Source organism: Macadamia integrifolia, chromosome 8, assembly GCF_013358625.1.
Source record: "Macadamia integrifolia cultivar HAES 741 chromosome 8, SCU_Mint_v3, whole genome shotgun sequence".
NCBI lineage: Eukaryota > Viridiplantae > Streptophyta > Magnoliopsida > Proteales > Proteaceae > Macadamia > Macadamia integrifolia.
In genome coordinates, this window is record NC_056564.1 from 8,672,121 (window position 1) to 8,678,963 (window position 6,843).

The 6,843-nt window shown below is 48.4% G+C and overlaps 1 protein-coding gene across 1 annotated transcript in view; it reads right to left on the reverse strand.

Annotated features, from left to right (window-relative positions):
* LOC122086276 (adenylosuccinate lyase-like) overlaps nucleotides 1-6,843 on the reverse strand; it is a 67,502-nt gene that overhangs the window by 30,122 nt on the left and 30,537 nt on the right. The gene's annotated exons all lie outside the window — the stretch shown is intronic.

The window sequence follows — 6,843 nt, forward strand, 5'->3', positions numbered from 1 at the left end:
CAAGTTCGGTCCCCTATGGAGTAAGGGGGGTGTGGGTTGTGTCAATACATCTGAGAGAAAGAGTACAGATGAGATCGCCAACCCAAAATCCCCCCGAGCTAACGGCGGACGTAAGAGTGCCTAGAAAGTACGGGAAGAGGGAAAGGACCGCCCCCAAAAAAATCATCAACTTCCCCCTTTTCGAGAGCTACCCGTTCGAGTCGAAAGAGCAGACTAAATCGATAGGAGAGGTCGTCAGGCACACGGGGGACCGGAACCTAAAAGCGTCAAATAGGGCACAAAAGAGGGCCCTTTACGTCTAAGGGGGACCCGGACCCGTACTTCCTTAAGGATAGGGGAGATACGATCGTGAAGTAGGAAGCCTGATGAAAACAGGTAAATGAAACTTTCAGAATTAGACCGTAAATCCTGGTTCGGAAGAGGGACAGGAGGAACCAAAGGGAAAGGGGCGAGCCTCGAAAGTGTGCTGGGAAGGCCCCAGGCGCCGTCAGGCCCAGGAAAGCTTCCCCCCTTATGACTTGAGTGTGCTTACCCCCAGCAACCCCCTATGCCAAACCAGTTGAGTGCAAGGAGGTACGAGCAGAGGAGCTTCCCGGGTAGCAAGCTAGTTAGGAGAGAAGTCAAACACACTGGCAGGGAGTAACCTTCGGCACCTAGCGTTTCAGAGGGCTAAAGACGGAAGAGAGGAGACGCGCTGAAGGTTATGGAATACTAAAAGCACCCGTTGATCCAGAATGAGCCGAACAGATAGCTCCAAGTCAAAGGACAGAAACTGGGGAACGCTTGGCATACAGGTCGAGGACGATAGTTGATTGATGCTTGTCCACTTCAATCTGAACCCGGTTAGAGCAAGCACAAAGAGAAGGTGTAACGCGAGGATCGTAGATTCGACCGACATACGCAACTTCTGGAGCAATGTCGGTTTCTCCATCTCAACACAGCCACTGTAATTAGAGGTGACCACGGTACCATACGGATACCGACGTGACGGATGATCGACGTCGCCCTTCGTTCCTAACCCGGAAGCCCCAAGTGACGAGCTCGAGGAGTCGGCACATGACCAAAGTACCTTCCCGTGTTCGAGGTCCAGAGGCTCAAGAACCAGCGTATCGTACCAGGGCAAGGATAGGAAGGGAAGGGAGAAGGCAAGGCACTAGTGAACACCAAAGTGGGGCAGTCGTCGGGTGTTGAGAGGGGGGCTGAGGACAGGGAGAAGGACAGGGAGCTGCGCCGGGTGAAGAAGTAAGGTGTTATAAGTGTATGGAAACGGGACATCGTTCTTTCGAGTGTCCTCGCCGGAGATTCGACGCACAAGCTCATTTCGTTGAGCCGGTAGAAGGAGAGAGGATGATTTGGTTGATATAGAGAGGGAGATCCGGTCTATGATGACGATGGTGGTGATGAACACGAAGAGGGAGAATTGGAAGCCGACGAGGGCGAATCGTTGCGGATTCGGAGAGCTATGTACACTCCTAAAGTCAAGACCGATGAGAGGTGGCTAAGGACAAAAATATTCCGCATGCGATGCACGTCGGGTGGCAAAGTTTGCAATGTCATCATCGATAGTGGGAGCTGTAAGAATATGGTCTCGAAGGAGATGGTGGAGAAGCTCAACCTCAAGTGCGAAAAAGACCCCCTGCGCCTGTAGTTAAATCCCATAGGCTTCCGGTAACAGTTCTCAGCCGTAGGCTTCCGGGATCCGTTCTCAGCACTCTTCGACAGCGGTCATTCTTTTCCTTCTTTGCCAAGCCCAGCTAAGAGACTTTCAAAGTATGGTTAGGGCTAGCGCGCCTTGAGTAATTGCTTTCCAGACAGCCCCCAGAGTAGCCAATTCGAGGGACTCATCCAACAGTGCCGGCTTGTGCTTGCTAGTCGGCTACCATCCTTATTGCTGAAGTACCTCCCGTGTTCCTTGTGGTCTCCTTCTATGACTGGATGCGCTTTTTCTCTTTTGGAGTGGATGCAAAACCCTTTTTTCTTTAGTTTTGATGTCAATTGCCGACTGCCGAGTCAGGACCTGGGGGTCTCTACGTGGTGCATGTCGCAGATACAATTGACGCGACTACACGTAGGCGCGGCCTGTTTAGCTTTGTGATCAGTCTGTACCGGCCTGAGCAAGCGGATCGGGTGTTTTGCATTTCAGAGAAGGGCCGCCATTTAGCTACCGCGAGCGATGGAGTCTCAAATAAGGCCTTCCACTTTTCGGATAAAAAGCACATTCTGTAGCTCTGCAAGGAACAGGGATGGGCCCGGCTAGTAAGCGTTTCAAGGGCACTGATTGGATTATTACCAGAGACGAAGGGTTTGAACCACGATATCAATGTAGCCAAAACATCCAGTGATTCTCCCCGGTCCCATGCCCATCCTAACGCTGCCTCCGCCGACGCCCCCTAGAAGGTCTGAAGTGTCTGAGCCGTAGAAGGTGGCCCAGCAGCTGCGGTTCTTATTCCTCCGGGCAGGCCTTGTCACATCTTATTTAGTTTGCGCTTTCCCGCATAGGCGACAATCGATCTTGTTGAATAACCACCACCTCTTCCCTTTCCATTACAGCGATCTCACTCTGGTCCGGATCCCGGTGCGCTTCGTTCAGCAGGACGTATAGAATGATAGTCCGGTAGAGCGCTTACCAATTCTCACGAGGAACGGAGCAAGCCCCTAGCAGCTTAAGCAAGCCATGCATGCCCTGCATCACGCCACAGCTTCAAGGGCTCAGCGCAGAACGAATCGTAGGCTGAGCGACTCGCCCGAGCAAGGCGCCAAACAACGGACTAAGGCTTTTTTCGATTCAGTTTCAAAAATGAATAGAAAAAACTTTCCGGTCAGAGAGACAAATTCACCAGCGGCAGTTCAAGCTTTTTTCCCTGGTGAAGCGCTGCCTCTACGGGTAGTGCTAGTGCGGGTATCGATCTCGATCCGTGGGATCTGCTGATTCCGGGTCAACCAGCACGGTTCCGGGTTATCAACGAGCCATCGACTTGGAAAGGATACTGGGCGAAGTCAATGGGCTTTCTAACCGCCTTTCTTTTCTCACCGATCGATGCCTCCCCCCTTTACTAGTAAGTGGCCTACCCCGGGCTCCACTAGGTCTCGATCAAGAACTCCAACGCACCGCGCCCGGTACACAGCTTCTTCCATTAATACAAGGGCGGCAGACTAGCTTCATTATTCGATCCTCTCCACATGATGATATCTATTCCCAGAAACCGAGAATCCGATTAGCTCCTTATACATGATTGTTATGAATACCAATGAGACCCACCCTTACTACCAAACGAATTATATCCCTCCCAAAACAACGGATTATGAGGCGTCTTACAACCGTTGGGTCTGACATTGGGGGGTGTGGAAACGTGTACAATGATGTGGAATTGTGTATGTGTATAAAGGCATATTCTTGATAGGATTCCCGAGAAAGGAGCTATTTATCTCATTCAACCTTGGAATGAAAGGCATATGAGATATTCATCCAGTTGTTTTGGAATTTGAATTGGATAAGAATTTTTTTTTCTTTATTTATACTCAGGGCTTTTAGTAGTAGTAGTAAGGTAGCCATGGTTCAAAGAAAGGCTTGGATCTAAGGTAGCGGTAGCCTTAGTCTCGGATAGATGATCGCCCCCCTGATAGAGCTGCTATGGATGACTTCATCTCGTGTGTTAACAACTTGGGAGTTGTGGATGCTGCTTTCTCTGGTTCCCGTTTTACATGGTGTAATAACCAGGCTGGCCTAAGCTGTATTTGGGCGAGACTGGATAGAGTCTTCATTAATCATGAATGGGCTTTCTCATTTGGCAAACCAGATACTCTTCACTTGAGCAGAATGTTTTCGGACCACTCCCGAAAGGTGCCCCACATAGGTCTTCCCCGAAACCCCCCAGTCACTAAGGTAAACAACGTAGAAAAAGCACCCATTTCTGTACCGGTTCCGGAAGAGCGAAGAAAAAGGGGATGTTTTGTTAAAAGGAACATAAAACTGTTTATAGCCGTTGCGATATATACAAGTATACTCATCCGAGCCGCAGGAACATGTACATACGGAATACGAGAATTTCCACCTTGTTGAAGATCTTGTGGTGCTACCCGAAGACTTAAATGAATAGCCATCGCTGTTAAGAACAACCAGATTTGCTTACTTCGCTACTTAGCTACACCGATTTGCTTGCTCAACTACAGAACTCGAACTCCTGGCTTGGCTTGTTTTACTTGAACTCAAAAGCCGAGCTTTACTTCGTAACCTAACAAGCTACGCACCTACCCTAACTCTTGGCCGGCTTGGGGAACTACGAACTACTAGTTTAGCCTATCTGGCTTACCTAGCTTGTTAAAACAACCTGATTGTAGACCACTAAGACTGACGCAAGCTACCTAACGTCCGGAATAGCGCTTACTTGAACAACAGCTTCGCTTCGCTAACTCACTGACCATGCCAAGCAACAACTACTGTTACTTTCACTCCGTTAGCCTTCACTCGAAACAACTACTGGAGTGAAACGAGTGAGCTACAGTTCCCTAACCTAGCTCTATTACTTAAACTCAATTACCTTACTTAGCTGTTCAGTTCTAGAAGGTAGCGTTAGCTACGAACAACAACAACAACTAGTCTTGTAAGGCCTTTCCTTCTAATTAGCTGAGCGCATTCTATGGCCGTTTCTCTTTAGACCGAAGGGAATCAATCTAAGGTGATAGTAAGTTAGCTTCAGAACCGGGTAAACTGGAAATTGGAAGTAGAACTGTCAGAGCCAGAAGTAAGCCAGTGAGTGTTAGGACTTAGAGCGTGGAGCTACAGTAGTTGGCCAAGGTCTTGTCTTCCCAGGTAAACTGAGAGTTGGCTGTTGAGCTACTGATTTCGGAACTAAGGGCAACTAATCTCATAGCTGCCCGCTCTTCTTCCCGACTGTTGAGCTAGAGCGGGCCAACAAGTGAGCCTCTTAGGTGCGAAGCTAGTTCTCGAACGATTGTTTGAGCTACCTACTTCGGGACACAGAACAACTACCCTCATAGCTGCCCGTTCTTATTCCCGAGTCACAGTAGCTAAGCGTGCCAAAGCGTTAGCAATAGAGCGAACTTCAGGTTCGCGATTCTCGTAGCTACTGACGTCGTATCTCAGAGCAAGTAATCTCATAGCTGCTTGCTTTTCTTCCCGATCTAAAAGCTAGACGGGTGGCTAAGCGAACGGGAGCTACAATTGTTGCTACGGCCGGTTACCCGAGCATGGGCACTACGGTCACTCAATCTAAGGTTGGTCTATGATCATAGTTATGTGCTCTACGATCAGGGAACCTTCGGTTGAAGGTTGAGCTAAGCGAAGCGAAGCAAAGGCCGACTTTACTGTGAGTTAGAGGGGCGTAGCGGTTCACGTAGTGAACGGGGAACTGTTGTTCGAGTGAGCTAGGTATGGAGCTAGTTGTTCTTGTTCGTAGTTAGGCTAAACTGGAATGATACGATAACGAAAACAAAGAGCTAGCTTCGCTACCCTGGCTCAGAAGCGAGAGCGAAAGCGAGAGCTGTTGAAAGAGGGTTTCTCGTAGATCTGTTTTAGCCCTCGTTATATGGCCATTGTTCGAGTGAGGGCTAACGTAGTGAAAGTAAGCTTGCTGTTTGCACAAGTAAGGTAAGCTTGCTGTTGAGGTGAGTGGCCGGGTAAAGAGTGATCTGAGTTCCCGCTATTCTGGAAGGCGTAGATCAGCAGGTATTCCAGTTGGGAAGTTGAGCTATTCCCTTTCTGTCTGTACCTGTACCGGCTAGCAAGCTACCTCTTCCCAGTGAAAGCTAAAGGTTGCTCTCCGATCATAGTGATGTGCTATTCGTAGATCTTACTTTTATATTGTATGGGCGAATTAGCTTAATGAAAGCCTTAGTTTTGGCTCTCGTGTGAGGGTTGTCAGAACTTGTGTCTAGCTGCTGTTAAATGACTTTATAGAGGCCTAACGGTAGTCTCAAAGATAACGGATTCAAGCCGTAGTAGTTTTGATTAGCTGTCCCAGGGAAAGGAGTAAGGATTGGCTGTTGGCATGTCCGAGCTAAGATCGGGTGAGGTAGACGACTGAACGGATGAAAGTGTAGTTGTGAATGTGAGTTCCTCTTTAACCACAATAAAGAGTGCAGCTAGCCGTGCAGTTAGCGACTGACGTTTAGTCACAATCTCCCTAGCCTAGCTAGCGCTAGAAGCATCAGTCTATTGCAAGAGGGGAACGAGTGTGAAACACATCCGTTCAGGCTAGTTATAAGAAGGTTATAAAAATGTCTTGAAAGACAATAAGCTGTAAAGAGTAGTTAAACTCCGTCCACAGTGAAGTCATAGGTATAGATTCATTCACAGGCTTAGTAACCAAAGCCCTCCACCTTTTCGGTTTGGTAACCATATCTGACGCCTAGCGCGCAGAGAAGCAACAAAACTCTGGTGCGCGTTGAGCTGTCTTTGCTTAGTGCGCGCTAGGAGTGGAACTTGCATCATTAATAAAAAGAGATTTACAACCTGTAGTTTACTTACTTATAGGCAATTCAAGGGATGCAAATGCAGTTGTACCGAGGACTTCATCTTAGCACACAAAGCATATCTCTGTCCGCTAGGCGGAGACCGAGAGTGGGAAATATCCAAAAAACTCCCCTGCGTGAATAGTGTGATGACCGAACAAACAGGATAAGAGAAAGTCAGAGGCTAACTCTAACTCACAGTCATGATTCAAAGTCAACCTTCCTTGACCCGAACGCCTGGCTGCCTTTAAAGAAGCATATTATCAATAAGCAGCTGCGCGTTGAGCATAAGTCTATGTAGCGTATAAGCTTTTTAAAGGACAGTTGAGTGAGTGAACGAAGTGACCCTAACAGGAGGGTAAGAAGCTCCAA